We start from the raw sequence: 27,383 nt of genomic DNA on the forward strand, positions 1-27,383 counted from the left end.
TAGAGCCACCACTTTGCACTTCAGGAGAGCAGACTTCAGCTGGCTCAGGGAACTGGTAGGAGGGATCCTACAGGAGGCTGATCTGAAGGAGAGGGACCCAGGGGAGCTGGCTGGCCTTCAAGGACAATCTCTTCAACTTCATTCCTCAGTCTCTTCCACTCACGATGTGCAGGAAGCCAGGCAGATGCCAGTGAGTAGGGAATGCAAACAGATTGTATGGAAGGTGAAAACAAGAATGAGTGACTGTCTAGGAGGAATACAGAAACTTTACCTGGGCATGCAGGGAGCAAATTGGGAAGGCCAAAATTCAGCTGGATTTGAGACGTATGGGGGATGTAAATAACAACAAAAAGGTCTTCCCCAGTATGTTGGCAGTGGAAGGAAGACTAAGGAAAATGTGGACCTTCTGCTGAATGGAGCAGAAGATGTAGTCATCAAGGACATGGAAAACACTGAGGTGTTCATTGCCTTCATTGCTTCAGAGAAGGTCTCCTGGACTCACAGTTCCCTGTACCTAGTGACAGTGCTTGAGGGAGTGAAATACTGTCCACAATGGGAGAAGATCAAGTAATGGACTTGTTAAATAAAACTGTACATGCACAAGCCCAGGGAATGTGATGGGGTGCATCCGAGGTCCTGAGAGAAACGGCTGATGTCACTGCAGTGGTGCCGTCTGTCACTGAAAGGTCACGGCAACTGGGAGAGTTCCATCATGGCTGGAATTGGGCCAACATCAGGCTCGTCTTCACAAAGGGCCAATAGGAGCCCTGGGGTCAGCCTCGCCTTTCTCCCCAGGAAGACTATGGCAGAAATAGATTCTCCTGGAAGCTGTTTGCAGGTATATGAAGAACAAGGAGGTGATTTGGAACAGTCAGCTTGAATTTTCTAACGGCAAATTATGGCTGACCAACTTGATTGCCTTCTGTAGTGAGGTAACTGGCTCGGTGGCTGAGAGGAGTGCAGCGGATGTCCTTTGCCTTGATTTTTGACATTGTCACCCATAGTGTTCTTAAAGACAAATTGGAAAACAAGCTACTGAGGTCTGGCAGATAGGTGGAAAACAGGCTGGACACAAGGACCAGTGATTAGTAATTGTTAAGTCCAGCTGGTGGCCATTTACTATTGGTGTTCCTCTGGAGATCCATATTGTGACTAATGCTGGTCCTTCTGTTCTTTCTATCTTTCTGTAGGCATCTGCCTAAGAAAATTCTGGCTATGTAGCTTTCTGTCAGGAAGCTTCCAGACTTTCAGGCTGATTCATTCATCACTATCCACCCAGCCACATACAAGTACACTTACACTGTTTCTTCTGAGATCCCATGCTTCTTGTTCGTTCATTACTACTTTCGGCAGTCATCCAGCTTCCTCTACGTGAGCCATGCTTTGGATTTTGCTTTCTACTCCGCTGTACGCCATGTAAGTGTCCACAGCCCTTTGCAGTGTCCTTACATTGCATGTTAGTTCTTACACACAGTGACAGGACCTAGTGTGTTTTCCTGAGCTCAGTTTGGTTGTGTGGTGTGATTTGTTGGGGTTTTTTTTTGTTTGGTTGTTTTTTGTTTAATGCGGGTGTAGATGTGCATAATGCATCTGATAGATTGTGCCGTGCTATACAGAAAGCCAATGGGAATTGCATCCTGACTCACTTAGGGCATTGGCTTTATGCTGCGAGTATCGTTATCATTAGCTGGGCTTGTATACCTTCACGGCTACTTTCAACATCTTGGTTCTATTGGGGACAGCTGTTTTTTGAGGCAGAAGGGGACAATAGGAAAGACCACAGAGACCAGAACATGTTTTCTCTAGCTTCTGTCCACAAGCAGCCTTTAGGAGGATTTGAGAGTGAGCTGGCTGAAGATGTCAAGTGCCCATAATTGTCAGTTAGGTATTTAATAGAACCCCAGAAAAAGGAAATGGGAAGAGAACGCTTTCCTTTTAAGGAGAGTTATTGCTTCCTCATGAAAAAAACCCTCTCTGTTTAGGGCTAATATTATTTTTGGATCATGTTTCAGTCAGGTCTGCAACACAGGTATGAGAAGTCTTACATGTGGAAAAGTGGGAAGTATTTCTGTGTTCAATATATGTCTTAAGAGTCATAAAGCCAGAGCTCAGGCTGGATTCCGTGCTTAGGCTCCTTTGATGCCTGACATTTAAAACTATTATTGGTTCCATGACAGGTGAGCTATGATGGCCAGTAATGGTTTTCATTACAAATCAAAAGAAATCTTTGTTCTGTGCAAACCTCTGTTTATCCAGCTGCTGCATATGTTAGATGATGACTAGTGCACGAGTGTGAACTAGTGAGAGATGCAAGATTTTCTTAGCAGAACACCAGAGCATGGCATTCAGTCTGTCAAGTCCAGTGTCTGAGAGATGAGGCCAAGAGTCCTTGTGTGAGCTGGATTGTGGAGCTTTGCAACAGAGACTTTGGATCATCCAACTACATTGGCCTTTTTAGTCAGGAGCTTTTGGTCTATCTAATCATCTTCACGTCAAAATTTTCTGGAGGCTGTGATACTCCACTCTCTTCGTCTCTCTGCTGTGAATAAGGACTAAAGCATTAAAAAGCAGAGGGAATGTGGTGCCTACTGTAATCTGATTCTATAAAGCATAAGAGTGATTTCATATGCTAAGTGATCCAGAAATTGGTTTATTTTTTACAAAATGGGACATAAAGTACATTGAAGGTATGTACTTGCTCAGCTGTTCTTTCTACTGCCACTTGCCCAAAGCACAGCTTTGTTTTTTTCAGCTAATAAAGCTGTGTTGAGGTTCATTGTGCACACCATTTCTGGTACTTTTACCTAAAGCCTAAAATCAACTCTTTAGAGTTGCCTGGAGCAGGATTTTTCTGAACAACCTGTTCTATAAAACGTAGATATTTAAGGTCTGGCAATCTAGACTGTGTTTTCACATCCTCTTCCAAGTACCACTTTCATCCCCTGTGAAGCAAAACAAATGTAGAATTAATGACTTCTCTGGTAGCTCATATATACTTATCTAAATATCTAAACTATCTGTTCTAGGCAAGGGCTGTCCACTTGGCATTTCAGCGCAACCCTTGGAAATGTGTGCTTATCTCTGAAGGTTTTTCTTAGAATTACGAGCACTTCATACTGAAATAATTTGGGTGGCTATGTGCTTAGGAGCTGCTCTCAAAGGCAGTACAAAGAATTAATCATTTTCCTAATTTAGCTTGCAGTTTTTAGGGCTTATTGAATACTTCAGATTTCCGTGTGCAAATTCCACCATGGTTCAAACAAGATCTAGCAATATTCACTTGTGGATATTCTAATAAGATGTCATAGCTACTACACTCCTCGGAGAGTTTTAAATTAATATTCAGTATTTGTACATGAATTGCAGTACAGCATTAAAAAAAGTAGAGTGAATTTGAAGGTAAGCACTCAAAAGTTGGTGTTAGTATTTAGGCTGCCTCTCTAGTCTTACTTCTAAGATGCAGCATAGGTTGTGGTAGTTACTTACATGGTCATAGGCTCTCTTTGTCCAGCAGTCTTTGTTTCTTTCAATGTATAAGATGCACAGAGCTAGGGCACCTGTTCAGTATTGATTTTCTTTATTTGGTGTGTGGCGTCACTCCAGGCTTACTGCACAATGTCTAAACACAGTACTGAAAACAGCTTTGTTAATTCATTGTTTTGAGTTTTCATCCTTGTATTTTTAATTATATTTCAGTGCCCCTGGGCAGTTAGTTAGGTGAGTTCACAGATAGGAGAAGAAATATAACTACTTGCTTGTCCTATTCTAAGCTTATCTAACCTGTTAGGCCTTCCTCTACAATGGGGTTGACTGTGTTTCACAACCTAATTCTAGCAGAAGTGTATCTTCACTCACTTACGGAGAACCTAATCCCAGCACAAGTGTATTTCAGCCTTGAAATACAACCAACAAAAATCAGCATATTGCAGTTCAGAGTTTGCACACGTTCGTAGCAGAAAGATGAGGAAGCTATTAAAAAAAGCTGAATTCAGCTGAAATAGGTGCGCTGTACAAAGTCTTGGGTCTACAGTAGTTGTGAGAGGAAACTTGGTATATATGGATGTGGCCAAAATCTTGGCTGCTGTCAGCACTAGGATAGTTTTGGAAAAAGAGACCTCAGAATGCAGGACTAGAGATGACAGCATCACATGGAGACCCTGGCTATTACAGGCAACTGGGGCATGTAATTCCATAAAACAGTAAGATGGTCAAGCTTCGTCTTAAAAGTGATAAGAAACAGCAAAGTGATGCACCTGTGAAATTCTGTCTGAATAGCCCTTGAAGTCTTTCCATGGCTAGGAACACTCTAATTTTCAACATATCAGTCACAGCTGCATCTAGACCTGCTTTTTTCCTGTGCCAGTGTTGTCCTTTGACTTGAAATAACTCTCATGGTTCCAAATGCACCTCATTCTTTAACATGATCATATAGCTCAGCAGTCTCAACAACAAGAGGTTGAATGAGTTAAAAGTGGAAATAATTTCTCTGGGTGAGGTGGTAGTTTGAAAGCTAGCCCTGCCTTAGGAATCTTTATCAAAAGAATGGAAAAAAAAATTGAGTACAAACCAGAACTCGTGAGTGTATGTCTAGGTTATTACCATGCAATGTATTCCACGTAGGAAGAGGTGATGTCAGCCCCAGGCTCACTGGAGCATTATTGACACAGGTTGTAATGGGAAACCAGAAATAGGCCATCTCTGAAATATGATTGAAAATAGACTGCTGCTAAAGACTTATGTATATGTAAAAAATTGATTACATACCGTTCCAATTCAGAATATAATTTTCTTATGAAACTGTATTTCAAGGGGGTTTGCTTTTCAGTTTATTTTGTTTGTGGATAACAGGATCACAACCCCTTCATTTCCTGACTTCATGCAGCAAGACCTTTCAACACCCAGTGACCTGGCTTTTGAATTGTTGAGGGGTGAAGTTATCTTTGCCTTTATGTTTTCTTGTAACCAACTTAAACTGTAAAAACCAGTATTTTATTGCCTTGCAACTGTGCTTTTGTCTATTAAGAGCATGATGCTCGTGTGTGGTAGGCAACAGAGAACTTTCTTCCCTTTTGTTTCCCTAGTAGGCAAGCTGCTTCCTTAGGTGATGAGCCAATTTGCACTTAGTGTGGATAAGAAAGACCTGTCTGAAGCGACATCCAGGGTAGCTGTGTGGAAGACTTACTTCTTAAGGGGTTAATGATCTGGAATTTCACACATAATGCAAAATGATTATGCTGTATGCATTCTCTGCAAATTTTCTCACTGATCACAAAAGACTTTTGTTTGGTGTGCTAGAATAGTCCATAGACTAAACATACCCTGTTCTTTTAATTGGGTGGAAAATAACTCTGCTAATTGGAGAAAACTGAATAAAGCAGTTGGTGCTACATGCCAAATAACAAATCTTTTACAAGAAATATACCTTGTCCTTTATATGCATCAACAGAGTTCTAGTATAAACGTGTGATACAAAATGAAGCTGACTTACTCAGAATCAATTCTATCATTTTACAGAGACTTACAAGTTTTAGACGGCATCCTTACCTGAGATGCGTTAGTGTTTATTTTGCAAGCTAAGGCAGGTGTAGAAAATTGACTTTGCCTGAGAGAAGGATGTGACTGAGCGCTCGATGAGAATGATGGTGTTTCTTTAGCATTCCTCCAGCAGAACAGCCTCTAATGCAGAAGAAAAGAGCAACACATTGCCCTCCGCCCCCAGGCTGTGTGGCGAAGAGAAGATTTGGATGCCCTTTTAATAATGACTAACTACTTGGTGTGGAGGATTACAGATTTTTGAGATCACGACCCTAGCTTTTCCCATGTTGACAAGAGAAGCTTGAATTGACTAGTAACTTACTATCAGGGACGATTAATTTCATTAATAAAGAAGGCTCAGAAGGATGAAAACACCTTCCTCCCCATCCCCCAGCACATCGTTAGTCCTTCTAGACTGCTGGTCATGATTCCTAGGTAAACATCTTAGCATCCTGGTAAAATCCTCTAAACCTTTTAGTGTTCCTCTGTAGCGTGAAAAGCAGGTTGATGATGCCAGAGTACATTTTGCAATGCTACCTTCTAAATAAAACACTTTGGAAAAGACAGGGTACGCCTAGCCAGGCTGAGACCCTGCAGAACAATTTGAAATTCAGAAATCTTTTTCTACTGTCCCTCAGGTAACAGAACAAAAGGATGCTGGTGACAAACAAACCGTGTAAAATTGTTTGCAAAACATGCAATCTACTAACCTGATAATTTGAGAAGAGGGTGTGAAGATAGTTCTTTTTGGCTTGGTAAATTATCCTATGGCTTCCATGACATGCAGCTGAACGCTTGCTCTGTCTCTGTTAAGGAGCACTGTCTGTTTTATTACAGAGCCACCTTAATGAATTTGGGAGAGCTAGAGTTAAATGGATGTGAGTGGAGTATATGCTGGTTTGACTTCAGGCAATATTTCTGGTATCATAACTAAGTGAAATTATATTGGTGAGAAAAAATAAAGTAAAAATTATGAACAAAATAATGAGATTTCATGAATGTAGGCAATAAAATTTAGATACTTGTCTTTATGTGTTTGGTTTTGTCTGATATAAACAGAATGCATTGGTGGACATTTTCTGAAGGGTAAGTAAAAGGGAAAAGTGCATAGGCTTGTTTGTTGTTTTTTTATAAACTACTTTGGACCAAGGTTGTAATGTGAAAAACATGGATCTCTGATGCGTTTGACTGTTAAACATACAAGCTTTCATTCCTCATTTGTACTGCATGGAACAATTCCTGGTATATTACTATTCTTTCCCTGGGACAAATATACATGGTAAACACTTCATGTCTCCCAAACTTAATTATAATTGCTTTAGTAAATTGCAAGTTAGGGCCTTGAATAGAGTGGTAGTGTAGCCACCAGAACTTTTTGTAGAGTTCATTGGTCATTGGAGGAATTGAGGGAGAAATAAGAATTGCATGAGACAAAAGAAGAGCACTCTATTTTATTTTTTTTTTTTTTACCTCTTGTATCTTTTACAAGTATGCTGGCAGAGTACATTCAGCTATAGGGACTGCTCTCCCTTATCATGGAGTTTGCAGCTGCAAGGTTTTTATGACTCCGGTTGGAGGCACAGACTAGATGAATTCAACTTCTAAAGGTGTATCATGGGATAGGCAGAAAGGGACAGCAGCTTATATATACCTCAGTTTTCAGAAAGACCCTTTTAGATGCTTCTCCTGAACAAGTAAGTCTCAAATTTTAAATGGCTCCAGTCCAGACTTTCTGAGGAAAACTCCCATGCACACTCCTGTCTGTGTTCCTGGATGGTTGGTGAGCTGGTCATGGGTCCTTGGTTAGTCAGGGCTGGTTGGAGAAGGGGCAGTTGAGCTTCTCGGAGCGCGCAGGTGCAGAGGCAGGTCCTTGGAGCCGGTGGGAGAGCGGGGGCCAGTGTACAGCTCCAGCAGCCCCATGGTGACTCCTTTGTGGCAGTTCCTCACTCGCCCTGGAGATCCTGTCCTTTCGGAAGATGTGGGAGCCTGTAGATGGGTATCATCCTTTGGCCTACACACCCTGGGTTGTGTACTGTGTGATGTGGATGGTGTTTCTTTCCCAGGCTGGATCAAGTGCCTTTTCCTGTTGCTTTTCTTTCTGTGAAGCTTAAAGCAGTCTTTTCCGGGCTCTCAAGGTTGCTTTTCTCCATTGACCAACAACTAACCATCAGCACGTTGCCTACAGTCCTGGGGTCTCTGTTGCCAGCCTGTGCCCACATTCCAGGGCCTTTGCTCTTATCCCATGCTTATGCTCCATGCTGTAACGAGCAACACCGGGCACCAAGCACCAGCTCACACAGCAAGTTCTCCTGATCTGTTGGGAACGAGCCCAACAGGCCAGGACTGTGGCGCTGCAAAGGTAGCATGCGCCATGGTTAGCATAAGGCGTATGGCTAGTGATGGCAATATTGATTTTATGGTGCCACTGGGTAATGCAAGGGTGTGCCAATCATCTGGACATTTAAAATGCTATTTGTGTGTGTGTGTTTGTTTCTCTGCTAAATTTTCATAGCATAGTGTGGTTTAGGTGGTGGTTTGTGGTTTTTTGTTGGTTTGGGTATTTTTTTTTCGAAACTTGTCAAGTCTTGTGTTATGCACGTGGACTGCCATAGATGATGCGTTCTGTTATATCATCTATTAATTTGTAGAGTTTCAAAGCTCAAGGAATTTTATCTTTTCTTAACACTGTAGTTGAAATGCATGGGGTTTAATCCTGTGGCTTAGTGGCCTTAGTGTTTTGCTGATAGCTGTCTTTGCATGTAACGTTTGTTTTAGCTTGCTGCTGGTTTTTCATTCACACATATAGCAGACTAAATTCTTTATTGCATAATAGTGCATTCTTATAAAAGAAGCCCAATTAGTTCAGTGTGAGATTTTCAAAAGGAATAGAAGCCAATTCTTAACAGAGTCAATAATAAACCTGTGTCTAATGTTGTTTCAGAAGGAGGCTGTTTATTGACTTCCATGTCATTGGACACGCAGGGAATCATGGTCTTCAATGGTCTGTGCTTGCTATGCATCCTCCCTGTGATCTCCTTCAAAGACAGTGTAAAAAGCAATTTCAGGCTATTCTGCATCAGTATAACTGCTTGTGTGGGTTTTTTAGATTGATAAAGCGTCAATATATATGTCAGAGCTAGTTCCCTGAGAGTACTGGAGCTTAGAGCAGAATTACAGAAAAATTTGCATAATTAAAAATAATAATTTTAAAAATAAAGAAGTAAGAGTGCTTTCCTTTTGGATGTACTAAGGGAAGAATAACTGCTGCTGTGGAGGGGGTTTCTTGGTAATGGTTAATGTCAAAATATTTGGTTTTTATTGAACTTGACTTAGACTAAACATCAACTATTTTGAGTTGATGAGTTTTTGATTCCACTTTGAGACAGAGATGGTTTGGTCTTCAACGGCCTTTCCGAACATCAGGATATTTTTCCAGCAGAGCCTTTAAATGAAGCAAGTGGCCACCTGGGAATAATGCAAGATAAAGCAATATTGCCATCATAGCGAAGGAGGAAATGCTTATGTTTATGTTCTTGCTTACTCCTTGGGAGAGCATTTACTTCAAAAGGTAATGCGCAGACTGCCATTACATCTCTTGGTTCCAGCTTACTGCATTTTGAGTGGCAGGTTAACCAGAATATTCTCTGCATTCAGACATGCTAGGGTAAGTAAGATGCTGTAGTCAGCTCTGACTTGGCCTAAGTATCTACTAAGTTGACTTCTATATAGCTTCATGAGGGACTGAGAAGTGCTGTTGCAGAAGGTGAGAATTGATCTGAGAAGGGAGAGGAAGAAAAATGTGAGAACATGAAGCTGGTCTTTGGTGTCTCTTTGATTTGAGAAGTGGAAAAAAGCTCATCTCCAGAGAGAGTATCTGAGATGGCAAATGCAAACTGGTACATGAAATTTATTTTGTGCTGTTTACGCACCTTTTTTTTAGCTGCAGGACTAGTGGGAGCCTCAGGAACTGAAAGTAGTTTGTTTTGAATCGTAGATTATTTTCTTACAACAAAACTATCATTGTATTCTATATAGGGAAAGAAATTTTAGGTCATAACTGTGGAGAAAGCTTTCTATTTGTTTCTGTAGTTGTAGGGAACTTACAGATAAATACTCAATTTTCAGAAATTGCTTATTTTTAATGAAGAGTGCATTTGAGGAGGTTTAGCATCTGTTTTCACAGAACTATTAGTCCAAGATTCTTGCGTTCCTTTCTCTGTGTCCTACTTAATCTGACAGTTGTGAACTTTTTTTTTAATTGTAGAGAGTGCCTCCATCTCTAATATATAAGTGCTTATACCTGCAAACTGGGTGGCCTGATTTGTGCATAGTAAATGTATTATGTGAGAGACTGGTCCAGGAAAATAATTAAAAGCTGGTGAGAGGTGCATTGTTTTATAAAACAATATACTGATTAAATAGCTAACCTCAAAGATAACATTAAAAAAAAAAAAGTCCCCATGCAAAGAGAGATTCAAGATCCTGGCCAAGTGGCTGGGTTTGTATAATGCAATTGATACGTTGAGATTTTTGTCTAAGCCAAGCAGCTCATGGCTGAGCTGCAAACTGGACCCAGATACCTGTGTCTTAGGTATCATAACTCCAGGAGAACTTATTTTGACAGTAATGTTTGTCCTTCTCCTCCTGCTGAGTTCCAGATTTCTCTAGGATTCACTGATGACCCTCCCAGTCAGCCTGGGAGTGGATGTGAAGTTTTTTCCAGCAGCTGGTGGTGGCTTTGGGAAGGGGAGCATGGCAGGAGCTGATGGTGGGAGGTGGCGTGACGGGGTCCCCAGGAGGTCTCCAGCAGGGCTCAGGGCGGCGGTGGGCTGCTCCAGCGGTGGCCGAAGGAGCTGCGGGGGTGCAGGTGCAGGCATCTGGTTTGGGCTTAAGAGTGTAACAGGGAATTCCCTGTTTCCTGACTTTTGGATCAGATAGCTTGCTTTTATCTCATGCCTTGGTCATATGAGTACTAGGGTATGGGAGGGGGGATAACCTCTCCAAAGCACACATATATTTGGTGTGGGTCTGTGTAGTTCAGAAGTTGCGCAGCTGGGTGTTTCTAAACTTTTAGTTTGCCCTCTGTCCCAACAGCAAAAAGACTGAATTTTGAGCCCAGTGGGAAATGCAGAAAATGTTTTAATTGCAGGAAGCACTGTTTTAATCGGAATTTCATAGATACATGTGTTTAACAAGACTGACCTTTGGCTGGGTTTTGTTTCTGGGCTTTTTCCTGAAGAAGAGTTAGATATTTAAAACCTATTAGCTCCTTTTCAAAAATAAATTAAACTCTTAAAGAGAATTTTGAGATGAAGCTTTGGCATCTGTTCATTGAATCAAATGAATATTAAAAAATTCCTAGCTAAACCACAAAGAGTTACATGTGAAACACTAAAAAGAAAAGCAGCTGAAATGTTTCCAAACACATTTTTTAAAATTTAAATTTCTTTATATTTTGCAGCTTCCTTCAAAAGTCTTCAGTACAGGTTATGCTCGAGGTTCAAAACCAATTAAGTTCTTCAGATTTTTTTATTTGCTACTTGATTTTTAAAGATTTAATGAATATAAAAATAGTATTGAACATTTGTAATAATATTATTTAACACATCTTAGATGTGGCAACCACTGATACCAATGAGACTTAAGTTTCTGATTGAAGTCAGCTGCCTGCCATCGTGCATCAGGACCTGTTTAGTCACACACGCATCGCTAGACCTGGCCACAAGCTGCAAACAGTTTGTTAGGAGCGTAACCTCACCGTTTCACTAATGCGTATAGATACTTTGCAGACAAAAGTCTTGGAAGGGGCTAGGGAACCGTCGCCCTTTCGATTTCCCCTTCCTCTCCTCTCTCACACCCTCAGCCTTTACACTGGGAGGCTCTGCCAATGTTTCTCAGCTCCCTCCTACTCTCTGGGGTTGCAGTCAGCCTAAGATTAGCTGGCAGGTTTATTGCTGATGTTTCTTTTTTCTGAGCTAATTACAAACAGCCTCATTAGTATCTTGTTCTGCAACTATGTCAAATTGTTATTTTTTTTATTCGGAAAGGTACTGCTTCAGAGTACTCCTTTAGGCGCTGATCTCCCAGCATTAAGGTGACTTTGAGAAGAGATTCATGTTGTGCTATATTCCTGAGAATCTGGAAATAGTTCTGACTTCTAAAGTATGGGAAAAAATTATTTTAGTGGTATTTGTTTATGCTAATACTGCAGTCAGCACACACCTTGTTTTGCTTACTAAATATCTTCTGAAGACTGCAGATTTTGTTTGTTTTGATTGTGAGACATGTAAGCGTTGGTCCCTGGGAGATTACTCTGTGAATCTGCAAACTGATAAAACCTGTAAAATGTGTTAGGTGGAGTGATCATCTCGTCTGTTAAATTGCTGGTTGTATTTAACTGTTGAATGAATGCAAATCAACAATATAAAGATTTAAAAGCCTTTTATGTAGATAGATATAAAAATGATAGAGTATAGATAGATTAAAAAATTATTCTTGTGCATAAGGCTGTCAAGAAGTTGTGTAAGATCTAGCAATGACTTGGAGAAAACCAGCTGTTTATAATATAATGGATATAATCGGGAAAACCTTAGTTTGATTTTTCCCATCTGGTCACTTCTGTTACTATAAGGGGAAGGAACAAAGGGGTTTGTTTATTTTAGGGCACTTGAAAGAAGCAGCAAATCTCAACCTTCTTGCCCTGTGTGGGAGTTACTAGCTGCAGATGATAGCACCTTCTTTAATTCTCATGCAGAAATGGGCTGCAAATAGCTGAAATGGTTAAGACACAGTTAGTTCCCTGCTGAGAACTGAATGGCTTAGTTTTCACTGATCTTAACACAAGTTGGGATGGTTGTTACTACCTTGGGATCAAATACCACATGCCTAACTGAAAATGAATGAGAAACGAAACTGGAAGCTCAAGGGATATTTAACTAGACATTAGTTTCCACTCCTGAGTGGAAATACTTACTTGCTATTCTTAGTGTAGAAACTGGGTAAACCAGAGGAAATGTGCTACTGTGACTGTAATAGCAAGAGTGAGACAATCAAAAATGAGAAGATAGGTGGTACATGGGTGGTAACAGCAAACCAGAAGGGTTTGAAGAGGGTCACAGCAATGTCAGTGAAGATAAAGGGATCATGAGCTAGCATTAGGAATAGACTGAAATAAACTTTGCACTTTCACTTTTAGCTTTATTCCGTCCACACAGTATCGTGACAGCTTATTTAAATGCATCAGCTTGGATTTCTGTTATTTCTATTTGTTGGGGTTTTTCCCTCATTATCTACATGTGGTTTATTTCATAAGAATCAATCACAAGAGTTATGGGTGCTGTGTGACCATGTGGGTTGCTGACTTTCCCTGGACAAGTCTTTAAAAAGACCTTGCCTTTTGTCTTGGTAAGCACCTCCGCTCAGCTTTGCAAGGGTTATCTTGCAAATTGTTATAGAAAAAACAAAGAGCAGATTTGGGCATCTAGATGTAGTGGCCTGCTTCTACTTACGAGGTCTGTAAAAGAGATCACCGTTTGTTGGTGATGTAGCAAGGGACACAGCATATTTGTTATTTAATTTGCCTGTTCCGTACCACTTTTTAATTTTGGCTTTAGACAGGGCCATTGCATCTTCCCTTGCTATCTGAAGCCAAAAAGTATGCCACTGAAATGCAAAAATACGAGGTCGTTTAATCTGAAGCTTGTCTCCACAGAATCCTGCTTCAGTTCCTCTAACAAGTGGCCAAAATTGGTCCTATTGTACAGAGTTAAGCTGGAGAGGAGAGGGGAGAAAATGGCATGACTGAATCATGGACAGGATGTGGTTTTGTGGAGCAGCTCAAGAGGCAGTTCAGGCCGAGGTGGAGGGATGCTAAAGAGTATTCAAAACCCAGCTTCAATTGTCTACATGTTCATTTGCATTTGCTGTCTGGTTTAAATTGTAAACCCTGCTATGTAAAAACAAAGTTTTAAAGCAATGTATCTGGTTTTAACCCAGTAACCAAAGACCGCAAAGTAACTTAACTTTTATTAGTCTTGGAGAAATTTCTAGTGCTTGCTGGCTTGTGGTTTGGATGTGAAACATACAAAAATAGTATTATTTTTTCTTATGTTGAATCTATTTTTTTCATGTTAGTAGACATCCAGTTTTGTTCGATTATATAATGATTCTTCAGACAGGCATTAAGAAGACACAAGTAACTCTTGAGACATAGTTTATTTACCTTGATAATTTTGTACTAATGCAAATGTCTTTGCATTACATGGTGTCAGCTCATCAAGATAAAAACGAAGTAACTAGGAGTGTTTTGAGGCCTCTTCTTGTGTTCCTGGAGTTTGGATGAACATGGGTTTTGTAATTTTTGGAGTCAGTAGCTGTGCTTTTCTGTAGGAGTTAAGCCGCATCACTGAATCACTAAGGTTGGAAAAGACCTGTAAGATCGTCAAGTCCAACCATCAACCCAACACCACCATGCCCACTAAACCATGTCCCGCAATGCCACATCCACATGTTCCCTGAACACCTCCAGTGAGGGTGACTCCACCACTTCCCTGGGCAGCCTGTCCAGTGTTTCACCACTCTCTCAGTAAAGAAATTTTTCCTAATAACCAGCCTAAACCTCCCCTGGTGTAACTTGAGGCCATTTCCTCTTGTCCTGTCACTTGTCACTTGGGAGAAGAGACCAACACCCACCTCTCTGCAACCTCCTTCAAAAGGACTTGCATGTTAGCTCCTAATGGATAAAGTACTTTCTGTCTGCAACTTAATTTTTGTCCTCATGTATCTTCTCTTATTTTTACCCATCAAAATTTGAGAAAGCAGAGAAAATTCATGCACAGACTTAATCTGAAAGTGATATGCACAGTATTTATGCGATGCAATGCTATGCAATCAAGGCACCTCGCACTGGTTGCAAATATATCAGCAGATCAGTCTTGGCAAAATAGCATTGGTTTTCCAGCGGCCTCTCCAACTCTGTATAAACCTTTTCATATTCTGCTGAGCATTCTGCCCTTAGTTATGGGGTGAAAAATTAGGAAGCATATTCAGAAACTGGCTTGACTTTTAAGATGAAACTGTCCAAATTTCAGTGAGGTGTCAACTGATGCTTTTGTAGCAAATAAATGTGTGTCGGTTGCTTTTTTGTGTTTTTCTTTTTCCCCTCTCGTGGGAAGTCTTAAACATTTGCCCTTAATTCTGGGCGACAGGTTGTTATCAGACAGCTGTTCCTGGTAGCTTGCCGTAGGTGACTGCCTCTTCCAGCCTAAGCTGGGCAATATTTAGCACGAGGTGTTTAGAATTTGCGCCTATTAGAGTCAGTTGATTGCAAGAGACACTTTTAATTTTAGCTGGTGAGAAAGAAGCTTTGGGTTCTTCCCAAGCTTTCGCTTTTAAAACATCAAGGTTATCATCTTAGGTTTTAATGTGTCTTTGGTGCACTTGGAGACTCTCAGGATTGAAAAACTCTGTGAACATGTGGACTCAGCAGCAAAGCCCGTGCTGTCATGCAAATACATTTTCATGTTAAAAATCAAGGGAAAAGAAATACAATTTCCTATAAGTGAATGCCTTCTCAAAAGAATGTTGTACGGTGTTGTCCAAAAGATATTGGCTGATATACAGAATATCTGTATTATTTAAATATGTTGTAGTGGTTTTTTGGTGTGTATGTGTAGGGGGGTTGTTGTGGTGGGTTTTGGGGGGGTTTGGGTTTTTTTTTCATGTTGTCTATAATTTTGCTTGTAGATTAGGCAGGTATTCCTGTTCTGACAGTTTTGGTTCATTTTCCTGTTTGTAAGATACTAGTGCTCTTCCATGGTTGGAAGTACAATATCACTGATGAGTGTCACATAATATTGTCAATACCCATGTGCTTTTTAATAGGAATGGAGAAAGTTGTTGATGATATTTATTTGCCTTTAATTTCATCTACTCTTTGAATAATATGTGAAATTTGAAAACAACTTATTTAGGAAAGTAACTTAAAGAAACTTCATTTCCCTTTTTATGTAGTTGTATGATTAATTAATGAATAGTTTAAAGATCTCTGGATTTTCATTTATTTCAGATTTGAAGAAGGTTGCTCAGTGTACATAAGCATCGGGAGGTACATGGAAAACCAGTGTGCTGATAAAGAACTTCAATCAGTCATGCTTTTTCCTCTCATTTTGACAGCTGAAAGTTGTGACTTAATCAGCTAATTCTGCAAAGTGCTTTGCAATCCAATGCTGATAATATTTAAGTATACTTTTCAATGTTAAGTCCTGTTGATGCGTCATGTTTAAAGTAGCATTTGAGTTGCCCTGTTGGCATGAGTGAGGTACTCCAGATTGGTAGCATGAGGGAAGCATGAAAATGTTCATGGGACAGGTCTGATTCTGCTGGGGAAGCGGCCAACTCGAAAGATTTCTTGGAATTGTAGAAACGTAGCAAATGTTTTGAAACTTGCAGTTCTTGTTGTTTAGATTGGAAATGTTAAGCATATTTTTAATAGGCTCCTTTTCCACTATTAAAGCATTACAGTGAAATAATTACATTCCTTTCAATCCATTTTAGACCTTACATGGTTTCCGCTAACAGTAAAAATAAGAGTAACGGCAATTAAAATAGTTGTCAGGTTTTCTTCTCTCTTCAGGAATTTATTTACTACAAGGCTAAATTGACAAACTTTGTTGAAGGCTAATTTATTTTATTCCTCTGTCTGTATTTGAACCAGATGCTTAATCTAATTGTTCCTAGTATTTGTTTCACCCAGCAATAAACAGGGAAGAGAAAGAGTGCTAGTGCAGCTCATCGATTTGATAATGAGAGGTTGCTGGTTCTGTGCCTTGCTCCTTGGCCAGGTCTCATGGCTTCAGCGCTGGTGCTTCTGGAGCTGTCGCTGCTGGCGTGCTGCATAATGGATAAGCCTGAACTGATGGAGGCAGCAGGTGCTCTAGCAATAGAAAAGAGCAGTGTTTGTTATTGTAAGCATCATCAATCCTCCTCCCTTTCTCCCTCTGTTCTCAATGTCCTCCAAACAAAGACTCCCTGTATCTGCCGCAGCAGGGGAGAAAATAGCAACAACCCACCCTGTGTAACATTGCTGTTTTCTGTCTCAGGCGCAACCTTGTAAAATAGGTCTTGATTTGATGCTCTGGATCTGTAAGTGGCGTGTTTATCATTGCAGGGGACAACAATACTGATTAATGAATTCCATTTAGCAAAAAACTCTATCGATACCTTCATGTAACTGCCCTATTCCAGTTAAATAGAATGAATGAAAAATGGCTTTCAATTCTGGTACTCATTATGCATTGCAAGATTGCTAGCTCTTGTGGGAGTAATCTGCTGAAAGATAGGTCTAAACACTCTTCACCTGGGGAAAAATGTAATTTTGCAAGGTTGGGAGGAGGATGGGAGAGAAATAAATATTGCAGAAGGGGGAAAAAAGAATAGGAGGTTCTTTTTCTCAGTTTTATCTCAGCTGATGGTTGCTCTTAGAAGTGCCTTTTGAAGAGCAGGCTGTGATTTGAGATCTTACAGAAGTACTTTCTTTTCCATTTAAAGGTAGTCAAATCTACCACCATATCAAGCCCACTTGCTCTAAAACGTCAGTTGATTCTAGCTATTCTTCAGTGTTTCTCTTGTCTGGAGCATTAATGGCAGCCACTATTTCTGCAGGCCTATTGCCTCTCCTCCAGGGTTGGGACACAGGAGGCATGGAGCAGAGTCGGGGAGAACAGAAAACCAGTTTACTCCAGTAGAGGCTGCAGTAGGCTTTCTATGCTGCTTGTAATGGCATCATAACTTGGAGAGAAACAGTTGTTCTGTTTCAACATACCTTCCTATTTCTTTTCTGTTTTTGTTTCTTCCCTTATGGCAGCATTTTCTTTGTGGATGTGTTATCCTCTCCAGTTCTCATGCATACGTGAGGGGAGAAGAAAGGGATTTTTCCATTGCAATAAGCTGGGTAAAGTGAATCAGAGGTCGTCGAGAACCAGTAATTGTTGTGGATTGCAGGGGTATTACCATTTCTGTTGGTACCTGGCAGCAGAGACAGCATTTGCAGAGCGAGTTCCTGGTTGCTCGTTCTGTTTCTTCCTCCTTGGTCAGGTTTGTCATGGCTTCAGAGCTGGTGCTTCTGGAGCCATTGATGTCGGTGTGCAGCATAATGCTGTAGGTACCTTGTCTCCCGGATGGACTCCTGTATGTACGTTGTAGGTTGTATCTATTCCTTGTCTTTGGTCCTGGCTCCTGGATGAACTTTGGACCCACGTTGTAGCCTTGTTTCCAGTTCTGTCTCTGGCCCCGTCTCCTTTTGCTGGACTCCCTGGACAGACCCCGAACCCGGTTCATCACTTTGCCATGTCTGATGCCATGGATGGACCTTGTAACCAATACCTGGCTTTACCTGCCAGTTCATGCCCTGTGCAGCTGTTCCCCAGTGGTGAGGACACAGCCTCTGCTGGGGCCACCCTCATCTCCTGGGTCGTCTGCCTTCAGGGAGCAGATGGCCCTTGCTGCTCCCTGACAGCACTATGAATATAGCTCCACCTTTGCTTGGTGGCCAAATGGTGTTTAAAAACTGGCTTAGCTGGAAAAGCACTCAGAGTGTGAATGCTTTTCCTTAACTCTGTCTCTACAGAGGCAGGAACAAAATAGATCTACTTCCAAAGAATTATTAATGAAGACCTCAAAAGTGTATGACTGAATAAAGGTTAATCTTCTTTCTGCAGGAAAGTGGATCATTTTTCTTCATTCTGTGATTTTTGAAATGCACATTTTTTTCCTTTTAAGAAGCTGGTAGTTCTGCAGTTTGTTTGCAAGTGACTGCAAAGCTGTGGCACGCAGCTCTGTTCTGCTGGAGAATGTGCCAAGTGACGATCCAGAGTTCAGAGGGAACATCCAAGGAGCTCAGATATTGCTCTCAGAAGTGTTGTTTTCTTTCCTCTTTCCCTTTTATTTGAAAGGAGCAAAGTTTTGCAGAGTTATATTGACAGTAGATAGAATTATGCTTTTCGGCGGTGTCTGTATGAAGTGACATTCCCCATAGACAGTTTCCTGCTTTGCTTGCTCTGGGCTTCCAGGCTTATTGTCTGGAGAACCAGGTCTTAAAATGCCTTGCTGAGCTATACTTTTTTATATATATATTTAAATTGTACAGACTGTAAATGGGACACTTTACATACGGACTTGTCTTGATATGACTTGATGACATTAAATTTAAAAGCTTCAAGGTAGACTGGTGCCTACTGATGCTCATCATAGGCATTTCAGAGGCTCCACTGAGACCTAAAGACATTAAGTGTCATCTTTAAATGCCTGGTTAAATTCAGTAATGGTTTGCTCAAGTGAACACCTAATTTCTTCAAAAAGAGAAGCTGGTGTCTCGTAACAGACATTTTTCACTGCAAAAGCTCAGTAGCTTTGGTAGTCTCTCTGTTGGCAGTGGTTAATGATAACCTGAAGTGCTTCTCGTGTTGGGCCTTTCTAACTTGGAGCTTCTTGTATGTTTGTATTCCTGTCTGTCCAGCTTTAAATGAGTGCAGTTTTAAAGTTGTCTGCCAACACGCACATTCCTGGCAAAAACCAACATGCTGGTGTCAAAAATTTGCTCATCCAAGGAGAAGTAGGGCAGTGGTCTTGTAAAACACAAATGCAGCAATAATGTACAATAGGTTAGAGCAGTGTAAAGTGGGGATTAACAAATCTAGATACTGCCTCAATCCCATCATCTCCTACAGAGCTATTGATCTCTTCATTGCTTTGAGGGTGAGACAAGACGTTGGACTCAGTGAGGAGTCTGCTGCCTGTGTTTTGCTCTGCCTCTGCAGCTGTAATTAGTTGACAGAGCTTTAAACACTTCTGATTCGGGACTGTCTAAACTTTCTAAAGCTGGAGGAGAGAAAATAGAGGCTTTTATTAGCAGATGCTTCAGTTTCAACATGTAGATGTAGCATATATTTTGGAGGAGCAGTTTTTCAAGACCGTGGGATACTGCAACTAGAAAAAGGAGTTAAAGGATAAGACAAAGTCTATTCTAATTCTTTGCTCTTTTGGAAATGGCCAGAAACCCAATTTCCTGTTTTGCTGGATAGTTGCTAGTGTAATCAACCTGAGGCAAAGGAAAAAATTTCGCTTGGCCTGTGCTAAAAAAGCTTTGGCTTGGTGATAAAATGTGAGGCTGGCATGTATTGGTCTGACAGCTACTCTGAGTACAGTAGCCAGAGCTTGAGTTCTCTCTCTCTTTTCATCAGCACTGACCCCAGCTTCAAGAAGCATCATGTAGGGAAATATTAAGGGCTAAATCAATAGTTACTGCTTTTGAGAGTAGTTCCCTGTATGCGCTTTTTTCCTGCATGAAACTGAAGAGGGACAATAGAAGGCAGTGCAGGTGCTTGTCTGTCTGCCCCAGGGAATTGCACTAAAGAGGTTGGAAAATTCATAACAACTTTAAACAGCCTTTCATTTTGCAATGAGCAGACTGCTTGTTTAGCCTGGTTGGGTAAGAAAATAAGACCTTGGGAAAAGGTGTTTATGATAGGTAGCAATTATCAATCATCTACTTCTCTTCCTTTCAAAGGTGCAGGAACTACCATTAAGTACAAGTTCACCCTGAACTGGGACAGGCGGTACAGTAGTAACAGGGGTAGCTGAACAGGGAGCTTTCTCCAGACGGTGTAGAGGAGCAAGGCCAGGCTCTCCAGATGGCCAGGCCGAGATTAAACGAGTGCCTGGGACTGAGGAGGTGCGTTCTGTGCTCTTGCCTTCCGCCTTGTTGTGCTTGTTGGCTCCATGTTGTACATGGTAATCCTGATCTCTGCTCCTCTGACCATCTGCATGGGGTCTTGTTTTTACAGAAGAATACGGAGCTAAAGAATGTATCAATATGGTAAGATGTAGCTTCCATCAAATACAAGTTATTTTCCTGAAATAATGCTTCATTCCTCCTTCTCCCCAGTCAAGAAGGAGGATGAACACTTGACTGATAATCTATGGCAGGAGCCTACAACCCCCCCTTCTTTAACGCACAGTAAAACTAACAAAGAGATGATGGAACCCACAGTACAGGAAATAAGTTTTTCTCATAGACATATGAGAACATAGAGAACATATATGAGAACATATAGACATAGTTTTTCTCTCTCTCTTATCTTTTTCTTTTCTTTTCTTCTCTTTTTTAAGCAGTAAAAAGAACGCTAAATTGAACGACTGACTAAAACCAGGTATCTTAGGGTGTTCTGTCATGTCTGTCATCTGGAATCTAATTTTGATAATACTGCTTGAAGTACAGATAAGTAGGTGGTTACCCATAAAACAACAATGCAATACCAATTTACTGACTGCCAAATACAAATTTGATGTAACAGATGACCTGCTGCTAGGTGAAGCTTTCAGGGCTTGTGCTGCAGCCAGGAGAAGTCTGACGGAAGTCGCTTTTAAGTTCTCTCTTGCTGCTCTTTAAACATTTTGTGCAGAAAGAGAGCAACCTTGAATGAAACATTTTCTGCCGCACCCCACCCCAAAGGGAGGGCTGCAAAGTTTGGCAATGCGCCTGGGAATGTATACAAACAGCATTAGGGAGGGGAGATGAAAAAGGAGGCTGATTTTACTCTATCATGAAATTTTAACACTCCTTAGCAGCTTGCCAGCCAAGCGGGATTATACTACCAGATGTCCTGGCAGAAATGTGCGCGGCTCTGCGAGATCATAAATCCAAACAACGTACGGCAACCCTGTGCGTATAATACTACTGTTAGCAATGCAGAATTTCAGTGTGGAAAGCTCTGGTGACGGGCAGCATTAGTAAGGACAAAACCTTCCCAGACTTAGCTTTAAAGCCTTAGGTAGGTAATAGCTGCTGATGGCAGTGCTATGTTAATAGGGAAAGGAGGAATATAGTGATGTCTGTGCTTTATCAGCAGCAATAAGCCTCGTTTGCTTGCAGTTGTCTTCTCCCATCACGTCTTGGCCTTTCAGCAGGCAGAATTGTAGCGCAGCTGCTCAGAGGCTGATCTCGCTGTTGGTATATACAAAAACATTGAGGGGATGTTGTCAAAGACCTGTTAAACTCAAGGCCTGAGTCAACGGAGTAGTGTAGCTCTGTAGCAGTTCAGAGCTGGCTCATGGCTTGTCTTGAGTGTAAGTGGAGCTCTGTTGTCTTCATCTTTGTAAATTCTTGTTTAATAGAAAGAACTGAGATGGTGGAGGCCTGGAGTAGAAATTTCTGCCCGGTGGTGCCTTTGTTTTACTACTCTTTCTGTATTTCTTTTGTCATGTTTCCTAAAGGGGGTACTAACTGAACCTGTTCTGTTAGTCTACACGTTAAATATAAATGCATGTGTCCATTCATAGGATCATGTCCTCGCTAAACTGTGCAAAGGATCAGAAAAAAAAAAAATCAGCTGTTGTGGTTTTTTAGTTGTTGCTCCCTTCATGGAAAAGAAGAGGCACTGACTAGCATCCTATAGTAAAGAAATCATTCCTTTATTGAGGACTTAGAATTGGGTCTACCAAAGGGGTTGGGAGTATATTTGTGTCAGCGGGTATGGTTCTCCTACGCTATATGTTGACACCAAACTGTCAGCCAACCCGACTGACAGCAGAAGGGAATTTAAAGCAAATGGAGGAGAATATGCTGTCCCCTATTTTATTCTATTGTTGCTAGAGAAAATGGAGTTCCTATGAGGTGTGAAAAAGAGCGAGTCAACCTCCTGGCTCTTTAAAGAATAGTAAAAGGGTGAACAGCCAGAGGAAAAGAACAAAGGGGACTTCAGCACAGCTACTTAACTTTGCAAATTGCAGTTAAACTTAAGTGACCAGAAAGTGGAAGATCTAAATATGAATAATTTTAAGTGCTGTCTTTACAGATTAATCTTGCTACCCAAGTGTGAAATCTACCCCCTTCCTCCCACGCATTCTTTAAATTTTCAAGTTCCATACCACAGAATTTCAGGTGGTTCATTGCTGGCCACATTAGTCATTCTGAGCTCATGCTGGTTTTGTCCTTGAGAGTAGAAATATACACTAAAGATATTTAAGTTGTTTGCCCTTTTATTGATTTCTGTAGTAAATTACCTCAATATTGTAATGCCTGGAAAGCTTTGTGCAGAGTGCTTGTCATCATTCAGCTTTCCTGGAAGATAGGTATGCCTAGACCAGTGTTTGTTGCTCTTGGAAAGCTCCATTCATGGAGTCTTCACGTTTGTCTGCACTAAATCAACCAGCTTCCTAATATTTGTAATAAAGCTGTTCAGGACTGGCTTATATTGCTATGATTTTAGCAATTTAAATCCCTCTGCTGTGGAGTAAGAGAGAGGGAGCTCACGCCTAGGTTATGTGTTGTATCCGCTTCTGCAGACAGAGCAAAGCATTGCATGAACAATACATGGCAGAACCAGGAGCCGCTGAAGGGTCTCAGAGTCCCGTTGCGCTGCCATAGCAATGTGGTACAGTTCTGGTCTGCGCATGTAAAGCTGGCTTGAAATGTGTTAGTGTTGTTTAGTTCAGAAATCTCTTGTCTGTGCTACATGAAAATAGAATTTAACTTGCATATTCATGTTACTAGCTCAAAGGATATGCCAGAAATGGGGAAGTAGGAATTCATTACTCTAGAGGCGCCAAATCCTGATGCCCTAAAAAGTGTCATGCTTCTTTTGGTGGTTTGTGGTCCCTGCTGCTTATATGATCCAATGCTTTCTATTTACATACCTGTGATTATTATAGTTTAAGCCTTGCTTTTACATGTCCCTGAAGTAAAAGTAGTACATTTACTAGTTAGGTAGCAGGGTGGGTTTTTTTCATAGAAGTAAAAAATTATATAGGGGAAAATAGTGGTTGTACAAAATGGAAATTCAGCACACCCATGTACAAAGAAATGAACAGCCTACCACACTTTTTGAAAATCTTTCTTTCCTTGCTGTCATGCTTCACAAGCTCTCCAAAATACGTAATGAGTAACAAAGACCTCTCCCTGCTGTGACTATAGTTTTGTTCACTGCTTTACAGACTATTTTCAGATGTGTACATAGCAAATGAAGCTAACTATTTTCAAAGTGTTGTCCCTGATGACCTAGTGTTTATTCAACTACTTATATCTTGTTGGCCGAGATAGATTTCACCTGAGGCTAGCATCTGCTCACTAATTTGTCACCTTTTCTTTTTCATGCCCTTAAGCTGTTTTGACACCAGAGGCTTTGCAAGCTCCATCTCAGGAAGCACCAGCAGCAATAGAAAAAGCAAGGAAAACAACGTGAACTGAAGCTTAGTGAAAATAAGAGTTGTGTAATATGGCACTGGTTAGTGGCTGGATGACAGCCATCCTTGATGACATAAATTTAGTGGCATGTGTAACTGCAAAGAACAAAGGAGTTAATCAGCAACAATACTGTATATAAGAAGTGTTACTGTGTATAAATACATATTAAAGTTGTTGCCATAAGCTTGTGATAAAGAGTCAGTGTGCTGTGGTTTAGTCTCCTAATATTCCTTTTGGAAAAACTTTTATTATTCATTTTAGGTTCATTTTCTGTGTTGTTAAGTGGCAATGAAACTGTGAAACGCATACGGCAGTCGAATAATTGCCCTGGTTGAAGACGCTTGCAGCTTTTTACAGAGAAGAAAATATCATCCAGATGATGAATAAAAACAACTCCTCCTCACGTCAGTGAAGCACATAAAAAATTATATTGTTTCGCTTCTGTTCTCTCTTTTTAATTTACAGTATGATATGGAAAGGCAGCTCTTTTCCTCTCGTCTTTATAGAACTTACTAAAGAAGTGCCAGACTTTTTCAGTAATCGTTAGCAGGATACAGCTTGTGTTTTGCCTTTAAGGTGCTTCGTTCTAACTTTGGTACCCCTGCACTGCAGAGAATTACAGTGTGCTGGCACTGTGGAAGTGCATAGGGAACTCCTTCATGCATCCTGCTTCCTCCTGTACTGCCCAAGCGTGCTGGTCAGTCGCGGTGACGTGGGAGCGATGCTAGGTAGCAGGTGGAGCTGTCTCTTGAAAGCATGAGATGTGGTGGTCTAGAGAAGGCCTTGCGGAGAAAGGACAGGTCTCAATGTTCTCTCAGTTAACATCTTCATTGGGTTTTGGTGTTGCTTTTGGGTTTTTTTTTCCTTTCCTGAAGGCAGCAGTCCAGGATACAGACTACCTTGCATTTGTCCATGACTGTTTTGTTTCCGTTCTGAACACCAGTCCTCCGTAGTACGAAAGCTGATGGGCTAAAGATCTGTTCCCCCATTTTCCAGTTTTCTGTGCCTGGCTGCAGATATACAATTTTCTTTTGTCCAGTAAAGCTCAGTAGAAGCCCTGTAAAGGCTACCCTCTAGTCCTTTTATGTGTTTTCACAGTTTCATCCAGCAGTCGAACTGGAGGCTTTTTTCCAGAGATGGAAGAAGATAAGCTAGTAGGAACAGACCAGTGCTTAGATTAACAACATGAACACGGTCCTGTGATACATGCAACGGTTTTGTGATACCGTGGCTAATGCACATGCTTTCTTTTTTTACATGGTTTGGGCAAACTTTAGTATGCACTTAGCTATGCAGGACTCTGCAAATATGAGTGCCAATCCTTTTGCTTGAAGTCACTTTAAATCCTCGCTCCTCCTGCTCTGGGTGTGCTGAGCAAAGGTTATCTCAGCACTGTGCACAAGGCTGGCCTGTGGGCCTGCTGTAGTTGTTCTTGAGGGTATGGCCCAAAGTGGCCTCTGCAGAGAGCGGCGGGGGGGTGTCTGTGCACACACACGTGTATGTGTGTGCATACGCCACGAAACGGAGCTCTCATTTCCTCGCTCTCATTTCCTCTGGAAAAGGTGGACCCAGATTCTTGCTCGTCTCAGTCCCCTTTTGGGTTTATCTTTGTCATTTATAGTATCATCTTCGTGCTTATTTTTAGTTTCTAGCTTTTCTCTGTTGAACTGTTCTTATGTTTTAATTGGCTAAATCAGGAGACTGGTAGCTGATTAATGTTTCCCCTCTGAAGCTGGATCATCTAGAACAGGCATAAACCTTTCCGTGCCTCATTTACTTCCAGTTCCTTTTCAAACAGGCATGCACTGTTCCTGGACCTTCCTGTCTTTCTTCACCTGCTGTCAGTTTCTGTTGTACCTCTTGCTGGATGAATTGTTGTTCCAGCTGTGCATTTGCATTTCATGATTTTATTCCTGGGGCTAGAAATCATGTATGAAACCTTCAGCAGCAGTAATGACAGCGATACGCTGGTGACAGCTTTTGGCAGGTAGATTCTTACCTGAACTGTGTTCACAGTTTCAGTACTGCTCCCTGGTGAATGACAGTGTTCAACAAACACACAAAAAGACTGACTTCCGTAGCTGGAACATTTGATGTTGAGGAGTGAAATAAGATGAATATCTTTTTTTTAATCTTTTTTTTTCCTGCATAGATGAAAAAAACCACTACGAGTCAGGTTGTTATGAAATAGCTCTTCCTACTCCTTTCTGTACTGTACTTTATTCTATATATGAAAAAAAAGTCAGATTTGATGTGCTTCGTCTATCATTCATCCCAAATGCTAATGGGTTTATTGTCATGATTTCCCTCTGTCCCAGCACATCAAGATTAGAGATGATTTACTATGATTAGAGATAGTTTAAATGATTAGACTTCATTTACTACTGGCAAATTGCATCTGGTTTCTTCCGAGGTATGAAGGCAACACAGTGCCTTGTTCTACTTTATGCATTTGCATAAAATATGATTGTCAACTGATGTCTTTATGATACACTTTTCAGTGTATGAGGGGTTCAGGTTTGCACACTGTCATACCAGTTTGCTGGGAGAAGTTCCTTCACATTAAAAAAAAAAAAAGTTTATAATTAAGTGGGGGATTAGGTTTTAGGCTTTGCATTTGCACTTCAATTCAAAAAAAGTGTTGTTCTCTGTTTAAGACTGTGTGTAGTTATAAACAGCATTTGTGAAGCTGGTGCATTCACTAATCCCGTGGGAAAGTGCCAAACTTGTCAGTTTTTATAAATTGCTGTCTTTATGACAGGAAACTGGGAGGGGAAGGGACTTGTATCTGAATGGAACAGCAAGGAGAAAATGGGGACGTAAGGACAGATGTGTCCCCAAGTCACTATTCTCTATGGTGGAAGCAACACCCAGAGCAAGGGTCTTGCTGAAAGATTGGATGCAAGCCATGAGAACTCTATAAGCATCCGGTAAATGTTTTGGCTGGATGAGGAGAAGACCTCCTGGAGGACAATTAAAAACTAGGCAGGCTTTTTTTGCTTTGTTTTGTTTCTTTTCAGCACTCTCTAAACATAGCGACTATTTTTGTATATTTGTTGGTGGTAATAAAAAGTATTCTTTACTTTTAACTGAACACGTCATCTATTGAGAATGATTTGCGGATGAATGGCAAACCATTGTCAACATGGTATTGAGTCATAAACGGGGGTTCACTCATGCTGGTAGCATCCGGCACCCTCAGGCGAGATTGGGATTCCTAGATGGTTCCTAGATGGTCCATCCCTAAGCAGCACAGATTGGCTTAAGAGCTCTTAATGCTGAATGTACCTCCTGGTCCAAGCATCCCTGACAGGACTGTGAGTAGGTGCCTAAACCTTAGCTTCCACTGCGTTTGCATTCACGCTCACGGTTGACTGCGTGATGTGAAATACCGTTTAATATGACCAGGAGTATTGTGGCATGTGTCTGAACTCATGCGAGTGCTTCCAATTGCCTTTGCTTATTCTATAAAGGTGATAGGTTAAAGGCCAAAAGTTCAAGCCCGGTACAAGATTTTTAATATGGTGCAAAAAAAGCGGTAAAAATACATAGTTTGTCTAAATACAATAGTTTTAAAATGCAAAATGCTGTAGAATAAAATTTCAAAAAT

The 27,383-nt window shown here is 41.0% G+C and overlaps 1 protein-coding gene across 1 annotated transcript in view; it reads left to right on the plus strand.

The window, feature by feature from the left end:
* The window catches only part of LIMCH1 (LIM and calponin homology domains 1), a 182,747-nt gene that overhangs the window by 39,227 nt on the left and 116,137 nt on the right, over window positions 1-27,383 (plus strand). The window lies entirely within an intron of this gene.

This window comes from Gavia stellata, chromosome 5, assembly GCF_030936135.1.
Source record: "Gavia stellata isolate bGavSte3 chromosome 5, bGavSte3.hap2, whole genome shotgun sequence".
NCBI classification, from domain to species: domain Eukaryota; kingdom Metazoa; phylum Chordata; class Aves; order Gaviiformes; family Gaviidae; genus Gavia; species Gavia stellata.